The sequence below is a fragment of the Myotis davidii genome, unplaced genomic scaffold (genome assembly GCF_000327345.1).
Source record: "Myotis davidii unplaced genomic scaffold, ASM32734v1 scaffold536, whole genome shotgun sequence".
NCBI lineage: Eukaryota > Metazoa > Chordata > Mammalia > Chiroptera > Vespertilionidae > Myotis > Myotis davidii.
In genome coordinates, this window is record NW_006287679.1 from 221,825 (window position 1) to 233,251 (window position 11,427).

Below are 11,427 nucleotides of genomic sequence, written 5' to 3' on the forward strand. Positions count from 1 at the left end.
CTCTGTATTGTATTCTTTATTTCGGTCAGTGTATACTTAATTTCTGATTGGTCCTTTTTCATATCCTTGAGGGTCTCACTAAATTTCTTGGAGGTTTCTAGAAGATTCTCGAATAACCTTATAGCCATGGTTTCTAACTCTATATCCAGTATTTTGCTTTCATCCATTTCTTTGTATCTGCATTTTGGCTGCTTCCCTGTGTTTGTTTCTATGTACTGGGTAGCTTCTAAGTCTCCTTGTGTTGATAGAGTGGCCTTGTGTGGTAGGTTTCCTATAGGGCCCAGTGGCTCAGCCTCCCCAGTCACCTGAGGTGGACTCCCTTGATGCACTCCTTTGTGGGCTGTTTGCACAGTCTTGTAGTTAAGCCTTGATTGCTGTTGGTATCACTGGGAGGAATTGACCTCCAGGCCAATTGGCTTTGATGACCAGCTTTGTCTACACTAGAAGATCGGTTGTGCAGGAGACACCCTTATGGGGCAGGACTTGCTTCAGTGGGGCTTTGGCACTCACTGAGTCTTCCCCTTGAGTGTGTCTCTTATGGATGTGAAGAGTTGTAATCCGGTATGGTCTCACTCTGACCAATGGGTACACTGACTCTTGGATCTCCAAGGAGGTGCAAGGTCAGCCACTGTCTGGGGCCGCCCAGCAGGAGCTACAGAGACATCTGTCGATTCCTCCTCTTCCAAACCCAGACAAGACCCAACTGTGAAGCAAGGCAGGCTGCTGCTGCTGCTCTTGGGCCTTCTTTTGGGAGCTCTGGGGCTCTCTGACCCAGTGGCAGTTTGACAGGTTTTAGGTGGAGAAAGAACAGGCCATTCATATGCAAAAGCCGATGCACACAGCTTGGGTGGGGTTGTAAATTGGGTGTGAGGGGTCTCTGGGAATCACCTGGGTGGAGTAAACAGCAATGGCTGCCAGTCAGCCCTGCACCGGGGGGGTCCCCGAGTCTCTGCGTCCTGTGCATACGCACAGAAACAGTGATCTCTGCGAGCACGTCTGAGAGAAAGCTGCCCTCACGTTCCTGTCCCGATGCCAGACAGTCCAGTTTCTCCCCTTATGTGTCTGGGTCCCCCAGAGTCTTGCTCGGAACTGGAGTTCAGAGCAAGCGGGAGCTTCTGACCCCCTCCCAATTAAAAGAGCAGCACATCCAGGTGCCAGCACTTTCCGCGCCTCCACACCTCTCACCAGTCTCAATGCACTTTCTTCACCTCTGGTTGTGGAACTTCCACTCAGCCAGCCTTCCCGCGGTTCTGGGTGGTCGTTCTGCCTTTTAGCTGTTATTTTGATGTGGTTGTGAGAGGCAGCAAGTATAAGTGTTTACCTGTGCCGCCATCTTGGTTCTTCCTGTGTGTGTTTTTTAAAAAAATCTTCATTGTTGAAAGTGTTACATGGATCCATTTTTCCTCCCCATTGATCCCTTCTAGTTCGCCCCTGCCCCAGGCCTTCTCCACCCTATTGTCTGTGTCCATGGGTTATGCATGTCTATAGTACAAGTTCTTTGGTTGATCTCTTCCCACCGACCCACTTCTATCTTCTCTGAGATTCCGGTCTGCTCCATGCTTCTATGTCTCTGCGTCTGTTTTCTTCTACAGTTTATTTTGTTAGATTCCACATATGAGTGCGACCTTGTGATACTTGTCTTTCTCTGGCTGGCTTCTTTCGCTTAGCATAATACGCTCTAGGTCCTTCCATGCTGTACCAAAGGGTAAGAGTTCTTTCTTTTTACAGCTGCATAGTATTCCATGGTGTAGATGTACCACAGCCTTTTTAAAAAAAATATATTTTATTGATTTTTTACAGAGAGGAAGGGAGATGGATAGAGAGTTAGAAACATCGATGAGTGAGAAACATGGATCAGCTTCCTCCTGCACGCCCCCTACTAGGGATGTGCCCGCAGCCAAGGTACATGCCCTTGACCGGAATCGAACCTGGGACCCCTGAGTCCGCAGGCCGACGCTCTATTCACTGAGCCAAACCGGTTAGGGCTACCACAGCTTTTTTAGCCACTCATCTGCTGATGGGCAATTGGGCTGTTTCCAAATCAGCTATTGTAAATTGTGCTGCTGTGAACATAGGGGTGCATACATTCTTTCTGATTGGTACTTCAAGTTTCTTAGGTTATGTTCCTATAAGTGGGATAACTGGGTCAAATGGGAGTTTCATTTTTAATTTTTTGAGGCAACTCCATACTGTATATTGTTCTTTAATAAGAATCAGGATATGTGTAGCATGCAGATAAATCAAACTTTTTAAAGTTCTGTACTTGAGTATATAATTTGACCTTTTGTTTAGCAAGTATTTGCATTAAGTTTTGCTGTACTTTTTATTGTATATGAATGAACACATTTTAAATTCTTGCTATGGGCTATTTAGAATCAGAAACAATCTTGCTGGCCTCATCTGCTTTACAGCAGAAAGCAACATAAGAATGATGAATGCAGAGCAATTAGTCCAATTGTTTCCAGTTGTTTTATGATTTAGAATTTTCTCATCTAACCCTAAAATTTATTTAATCATTACCTTTGACCTTTTCATCACCACCACTACCTCCCCAAAAACCCAAATCCTAAAATTAAAGAAAAGAAGGCTTCCGGCAAATGAAAATTGATTTGCTGTTGTCTTTTTATGTTTACCTTTTGCTTTTTAAGGTTTAGGGATTCAAAAGTAGTGAAAGAAGTCCCACCTCTCCCATTGTCCAGCTGCAGGAAAACTTTTATTTATTTTTTGTTAATCGTAACCTGAGGATTTTTCCAGTGATTTTTAGAGAGAGTAGAAGTGAGGAGGAGAGACAGAGTGAAACATCGATATAAGAGAGACACATTGATTGGTTGCCTCCTGCATGTGCGCTGACAGTGCCGGGATCTAGCCTGCAGCTGAGGTACATGCCCTTGACTGGCATCTTCAGTGCACGGGCCTATACTCTAGCCACTGAGCCAAACCGTCTAGAACAGGGGTGGGCAACCTTTTTTGTGAGTGCATGCCAAAACCAGCAAAATCTCTGACTCAAAATTTGTCTGCATGCCAACCCTAATTTTTTGAGAACATGTTACGCCTACTTGATACCTCTTGAGGTGTATGTATGTGAAGAACCTTGAAGAAATAAAATTAATTTGAGCGACAAAAACACAGTATATGATGATGAAAAATACATTTATTTTTTTAATGTATACATGTACACTGATAGTCCGACAGAAAACTTTAGATGTGGATGAAGCCAAAACACTGGTCAGATCTAGGAAGGCAGGGAGAGTTAAGGCAGAAAGCATAGAAATTGCTCTTCCCCTCTCTCGTCAATCCATGTCTATGGTCTTTAAGATAACTTGTTATGTAAAATTATTTATCTAAGATGCACCTACACTGAATTTATCTGAAAAATAAAAAAGTCGATATTAAGAACAAAATTGTAAATGGAAGATTATAAGAGGGTTTCAAGTGCCAGCAGAAGTTACTGGCGTGCCATGTTTGGCACGCGTGCCAGGGGTTGCCCACCCCTTGTCTAGAGCTTGCGACAGCAGAAAACAGGAAAGAACTAACTAGGTAATTGACTTTTGAGTAAACTCAGCCTGGTTGTGTTTCTTTTCTTTCACATCTTTTCTTGTGCTGTACATAAAAATGTTTGGACCAGATACTGGTGTGGAGATAAGGAAAAGAGTCGGATTACTCCACCATAGGGACTATGAGAAATAGCATAGTGACCTCAATTAGGTGAAGGTGTAAACAGGCTAGATTTATGATCTCTTCCGGTCATCAGGAAAGCCATTTATGCCCTGGTGAAACCCTGGCTGAACAGATTGTTTCTGAAGAGATACATGTTATAATTTGTAGGGTGTGTGTGTGTGATGGTATTAACGGTATTGATAATAAATTTACAGCTAAAATGTTAGGCTCTATGCTAATAACTAGGAATGAAGATAGAACATTTTGAAAATACTTAAAGGTAGTGAGAAAATACATTTCTCTATAAAAATGTGTTCTATTTTGCAGCGTTTCTAGAGTACATCCTCAAATAATTATAAACAAGTAGATTTTATCTCGATTTTAAAAGATGATAAACAGTAACCCTTATAAAATACATTTTGTGCACTAGTGTATAATTTCTGTAGTGATCACATCTTTCACCTCTAAAAATGTTCTCTTTTAGTAATGCCTTCTTTTATGTCCTTAGGCAACACTAACCTGCTTTCTGTCACTATAGGTTAGTTTGCATTTTCTTTAATTTTCTATAAATGTAATCGTGTATATACTCTTCTGGGGGGCGGGTCTATTGTCTTGCAGTCAGCTTGCTTATGAGATGCATCCATGTACATCCCTTTTCATTGCTGAGTAATATTTCATTGTGTTCATAGTCTCCTATTAGTTCACCTTTGGCAGACATGTGAGGTTCCATGTTCTGGCTGTTGTAAAGCTGCTTTGTCCATTCCTGAACACCTCTCTGTGGACATAAGCTCTCACTTCTCATGCATGCTTAAGGTCTAGGAGGGAATCAGTGGGTAAGTTTAACTTAACGCCAAACTGTTTTAAACTGATAGTATCTTTGCTAAGAGTTCTGATGGCTCCACATCCCAGCTAGCCTTGACGTGGTTAGTTATTGGAAGGGGGTTCTCTCTTCCTGCAACTGTGCAGAGAGAGAGAACTCGGGGGTTGATGAAATCTTGATTAGAACGCGACGAGGTTTAAGGAAAAATGAAAAAACACAAGACTGAGACAGAAATAGAGTGAAAGCTGGGCCTGGGTGTGGCGTCTGCCCTCTGATGGAGGGACAGACGCAGAGAGAGAGCCCCAGCACCGCACCAGAAGGAGTTTATTAAATACTCGAATAACAGGAAGTTACATCACATCTTGGTGGGCCTTGAATTCCTGGCGACATCATGAGATTCACCCCCTTAACACTGGGCCGGAAGGATAAACTGAGTGGCGTCCCAACCTCTTGATTAGGTCCCCCCTGGGCGTGGCTCTGAGTTTCAGCCACATATTTAAGGATGCCCAGTGTTTCCTAGCGGCCCTCAACAGTTAGTCTTTTTCATTTAGACTATAGGAGGTATCTCATGGTGGCCCTTTATGGTTTTAATTTGTGTTTCCTAATAATTATGTTGACATTTTTTCATGTGCTTATTTACCATCTGATCTTTCTTTCTTTCTTTTTTTTTTTACTTGCCTATTGCACTGGCTAACCCTTTCATCACAGTGTTGAATGGAAGTTGTAAGAGTGAACATCTTTATGTTGTTTCTGATTTTTAAGGGAGGCTTTTACTATTAAGTTTGGTATAAGCTGTAGGTTTGGTTTTTTGGAGGGTGGGGGTAGATCGAGGAAGTTCCTTTCTATCCTGGTTTGCTGAGACTTTTTATTAAGGAATAGATGTTGGACTTTGTCAAACACATTTTTCCTCCTACATTAAGATACTTTTATGGTTTTTCATATTAAATGCTGAATTACATTGGTTGATTTGTAGAATTATAAACCAACCTGGCAGTCCTGGGGTAAATCTCACTTTGTCATGATGTATTCTCATAGCAGTAATCCATGTTGGATATGTTTGGTGGAATTCACCAATGGGGCCATCTGGGCCTAGATAGATTTTAACTATAAATTAAACTTCTTTAAAGTGTATATGAATACTCAAATTACTCATTTCTTTTTGAGTGAACTTGGCGGTTCATGCCCCTCAAGGAATGTAGGACTTTGGCCATTCATTGAAATAAAGTTGTTCATAATATGTTCATACCATCCTTTTTAGTATCTGTAGAAATGTCATCTCTTTTATTCTTCAGTGGTAATGCATTTCTTCTCTTTTTCCTGATGAGTTTGGCTTACCAGGATTTTATTGATCTCAACAAGCTTTTGATTTCACTGAGTTTTCTTCGTTTCACCTTTGTATTGATTTCTTGTCTGATCTTTACTATTTACTTTTTTTGTTTAAATGTTATTTGTTCTTCTCTCCATAGTTACTTAAGGTATAAATTGAGATCACGGATTTGAGAACTTTGTTTTTCAGGTTATATATTTGGTAATTTCCCTCTCAAGTACTACTTTCGTTACAACCCATAAAGTTAGGTAATTTTGTGTTTTCATTTTCATTCAATTCAAAATACTTCCTAATTTTCCCTTTAATTTATTTTGACTCATACATTATAGTCACGTGCTGCCTAGGACCAAGATACAGTCTGAGAAGTGTGTCTTTAGTGATTTCTTCGTTATGCAAACATCATAGAGTGTACTTACCCAAACCTAAGTGGTGTAGCTACTACTGTAATTGTATACACTGTTCCACAACTGGCAGTGGAGTAGGTGTGTTTCTACCAGCATCACCAAGACTTCTGTGACATCACTAGGCTATAGGAATTTTCAGCTCTATTACAGTCTTACGGGGTCACCATCATATATGTGGCCTGACTTTGACCAAGTTGTCATTATGTGGTGCATAACTGTATTTAGAATTATGTTATTTAGTTTGAGAGTATGTGTGGATTTTCCAGATGACTTTCTGATTTAACATCTAATTTAATTATGCCAGTTTTGTTATTAGGTGCATAAACATTTAGAATTCCTCAGTGGAGTCTTTCCTCATTATGAAATGTCCCTGGTAATTTTATTGCTCTGATATCTACTTTGTCATAAAATAATATAGCCACTCCTGCTTTTTTTGCTTGTTTGACTTGGGTTAGCATGGCTTACTTTTTCCCATTTTTTGAGTCTATGTTTGAAATGGGTTTCTAATATATAGTTTACATAGACTACATATAGTTGCATTTTGTTTTTCTAATCACATAATCTTTGCATTTAAATTGTGGTAGAAGTATTTACATTTAATGTGATTACTGATATGATTGGTTTTAAATCTACTCTTTTGCTATTTTTTATTTTTCCTACCCATTCTTTGTTCCCTCTTTTCTGCTTTCATTTGGATTGAGTATTTTTTTTTAATCCCGTATATGTTTTTTCTTAACTTCTTAGCTATAACTCTTGGTTGTTATATAGTTGTTGCTTTTGTATACATCTTTAACTTACCACAGTTTTCCTTCAAGTGATATTCTTCTTTACATATAGCATAAGAACCTTAAAGTAGTATGCTGCACCTTTCCTACACCAAGCCTTCACAAAATTTTAAAAATATTTTTAATGATTTTTAGAGAGGAAGGGAGAGATAGAGACATCACTGACTGGCTGCCCCCTGCACGGTCCTACTGGGGATCAAGTCCGCAACCAGAGCATCTGCCCTGATCGGGAGTCTTGGGTCCTGGGTGGATGCTCAGCCTCTGAGCCACCCCGGCTGGGCTACCCCAGGCTTTTGTGGTGTTACTGGCATGTATTTACTCACACGCATGTTGTAGTCCCTCGCAAATTAACTTTTGCTTTGAGTAGTCAGTTATCTTTTAAAGGGATTTCAAAACATAATGAGAGAAGTCTTCTATATTTTCCCACATATTTACTTGCCATTTTTGGTGTTCTTCATTCCTTTGTTGTGGATCCAGATTTCCCTGTGGTAGGTGATTGGTTATTTTGTGTCTGTGTTTTATGTCTAACAAGTTTTTACTTTGCCCTTCAGTTAACAGCTTTATTAAAACACAATTCACATATTATTTAGTTCATCCATTTAGAGTATGTAATTCACTAGTTTTTTGTTATTCAGAGTTGTGACATTGTCGCATTCCATCAACCCTAAAGAAACCCCATACTTTTTAGCTGTTACCCTCCAGGTACCCCAACTCCTTCCCCACACACCATCCCCAGTCCTAAGAAACCACTAATATACTTTTTGTCTCTAAAGATCTGCCTATTCTGGATATTCTATAGAAATGGAATCATGTCATATGTAGTCTTTTGTGATTGGCTTCTTTCACTAGTATAATGTTTCCAAGTCTGTGATTTGGTTTGCTTGATAAGTAAACTCCCATTTGCTACAAGGGGCCTTGGGGTGAACTTGCTCTCCTGATATATTTATGTTTTTCTTCCCACCTGATTCTCTCAGTGGGGAGTATGTGTGTGGGTGCTTTGGCGGAAGTGGATGCTTCATTTGTTTTTATTCTTTGTGAAGCTTATCTGATTGATTGTACATTTCTATGCATTTGAAACATCATCTCCTAATGTGGGACATCAGGTCACTTTGTGTTGCAGTGTGGAGGTTTGATGAAGCTGGTCATATGAGGTTCTCAGAAGTGCTTGATGAAACGAGAGCTTTTGAATGGAAAATTAAAATGTTAAAATATTTTAGAGAAAGCACTTAATTTTTTAGAATTTTTAAAAAGTCTGATTTATTGAGGTATTTTTTTAAAAATATATTTTATTGATTTTTTACAGAGAGGACGGGAGAGAGATAGAGAGTTAGAAATATCGATGAGAGAGAAACATCGATCAGCTGCCTCCTGCACATCCCCTACTGGGAATGTGCCCGCAACCAAGGTACATGCCCTTGACCAGAATCGAACCTGGGACCTTTCAGTCCGCAGGCCGACGCTCTATCCACTGAGCCAAACCGGTTTTGGCTATTGAGGTATTTAAATAGAGTAAAATTAACCCTTTTCGGTATGCCGGTCTGTGAATTTTGGTGAACTTTTGTAGTGAAAATCAAAAATAATATTTTTATTTTCTTAAAAAGTGCCATTTTGCTTTCTCATTAGCAGTGTAGGAATTCTAATTTCTGTGCAGTCTCTTCAGTATTTGGTATTGCCAGTTGTTTTGCCTTCAGTAGCCAGTCTAGTAGATGGTATCCCATTGTAATTTTAATTGGCATTTCCCTAGCAAGTAATAATAACCCTCTTTATGTGCTTATATAAGTCTTCCATATATCTTTTGTTGAAGTGACTTCAGTTCTGGACTGTGTCAGTGTAAGAAACATTCAAACCTGTAAAGAATTTTTGTGAGTTTATTTGAGTTTAACTGTTGACAATTGCTTGCTGGGATTGAGATAATGCTCCCGAGAAAGGTAGTTTTGCACCTTATTTTATACATTAGAATAAAAAGAGGAGATGTAACTGGGTTACAGTAAATCCATTGGTGATGGATTAGGGAGGCAGGAGAAAGCAAAGGGGGGCAACTTCTCCTCTGGGATTAGATAAAAAGTAAAATGATAGACACATACTTTAAAAAAAATGTTTTCATTGATTTCAGAGAGAAAGGGAGAGGCAGAGATGGAAACAACAATGATGAGAGAGAATCATCAATAGACTGCCTCCTACATGGCCCCTAGTGGGGATGGAGCCCTGACTGGAATTGAACCTTAACCCCCTGGTTCATAGGGTGGTGCTCAAACACTGAGCCACACAGGCCAGGCTAGACACATACTTCTTTTACACAGGTGGTTATAGGATAGTTAACAGTCAATTCATTCAATGACAATGAGGGGATTTGTGGTCTCTGCAGGGGAGCCTGTGCTGTGAGGGTCGGGAAAGGGGAAATGACTCTAACCTTCCAAGGAGATGTGATTGTAGATGCAAAAAGACAGCAGACAGGCTCAGCTACGGCAAAGACTGACCTTTGTCAGGGAAGATGCCTGCCTAGGACATGACGACCCACCGTGAACTGCTTTTAGTTGAAAAGTTTTCATTTCAGACCATCCTTCGTGGTGACTGTAGGTCTGAGTTTACAAGAACACCACGCAGGCCTCCCCTGAGCCTGTCCGGTGAGCCTGTGGCCCCTTTGGTCCACAGCTGTATTGTCCCATTGAGTCTAGGTGTCTGCCAGTGCACACAGTCTTTGAATACTGTAAGCAGCCAACATAAATCATGAATTCAGGTAGTGCCAGTCCTTCAACTTGGTATTTCTTTTTCAAAAGTGTTTTGACTATACTAGGTCCTCTTTTTTTTTTCTAGTAAGTTTTAGAATTAGCTTGTCAACTTCTATGAAACTTGCTGGGATTTTGATGGGATTGCATTTAATCTATAGATCAGAACTGTTCAGTAGCAATATAACTTTCTGTAATGGTGCTTATGTTTTGTATTTATACTGTCCAATATATGGTAGTTATTAACAACATGTGTCTGTAGACTACTTAAAATGTGGATAGTGAGACTGAGGAAGTTAACTTTAAATTCTATTTGATTTTAATTAATTTAAATTCAGATATATCAACTTTGGGAATTGATTTCTTAACAGTTTTGAGTCTTCCAATTCTCAGAGTATGTCTTTTCATATGCTAATTTAAATCCTTCTGTATTAACTGTGTTTTCAGATTGTTGAAAGGGTTTAATGTTCTGGGCATGCTTCCCTGAGTTATAATTTGAACTTTGTCCTTTCTTTTGATTGTTTTATAGTTTCATCTCATGTTTTCTATCTTTTGTCTTTAGTTTGTTTAGTTCAGGGTGCAAAAGGACTATATAGTAGGTGCCCATCTTAATTTTCTTTGTATAATTATAACTATCAGAAAGTGTTATGGGTCCTTTAGAGCTGCTTCTTTTTCTTTGAAATGGGGACCCCTCCCTCTGCGTGCGCCTCCCCCCCCTCCCCCCCATTTACCTTGACTCCCAGCCCTCCTCCTCCTGGGGTTCACTCCATTGAAGTCTTGCTGGGTGCCATCAGTCAGTCACCATATTCAAGGGATTGAACTTTGCAGGATTTAAGTGGGGACAGTAGATGAAGATGAACTCTGGCTCCTAAAAGACTGAGTATAAGGAGAATGACAGTTTCTTGTGGTAGTTCTTTCCACTAACCAGATGCTCAGGTATCCTGTTAAATGTACTTTTGTGTGTCAGAGTACTAAGAACTCAGGTTAGTGACTAGGGAGCTAAGAACCCAGGTTAGTGACTAGGGTACTAAGAACCCAGGTTAGTATTAGGGTGTGAAGAACCCAGGTTAATGACTTGCTTGGTAAACCTGGAATTCATAATGAAAAGTGTGCTGATTGTGTGTCTTAGAGGCTTGAAGGTTCTATACCACACTGGAGAAAACACTTTTCTGATTGATGAGATTTGTATTGTGTTGTGTGAAAGTTTTTAATCTACCTCCAGAGATTGTTTTTATGGCTTGGTATACAAGTCATAAGTGTTGAATATCTTTACTACTTTTTTTCTGTGGTATTTAGGGAACAATAGTTAATGATTGATTTTGATCACAAATTTTGTTAGGTCTGCTTTACAGGAAAAGATTTATGACCCATAAAAAGAATAATATATTGTAAGACAAATATAATTTAGCCTCAGAATGTTGATATTCCATAGAAGTAGTAGTGCATATACAGTATTTTTTTAACTCTTTAAAGAACTTAATCTTTTAAAAAAATATATTTTTATTGATTTCAGAGAGGAAGGGAGAGGGAGAGATAGAAACATCAATGATGAGAATCATTGATTGGTTGTCTCCTGCACACCCCCACTGGAGATGGAGCCCGCAACCCAGGCCTGTGCCCTTGCCTGGAATCGAACTTTATCTTGAAACAATTGTAGATTCGTATGTAAGAAATACTACAAGAAAATCTCATATATCATAAACCCTTT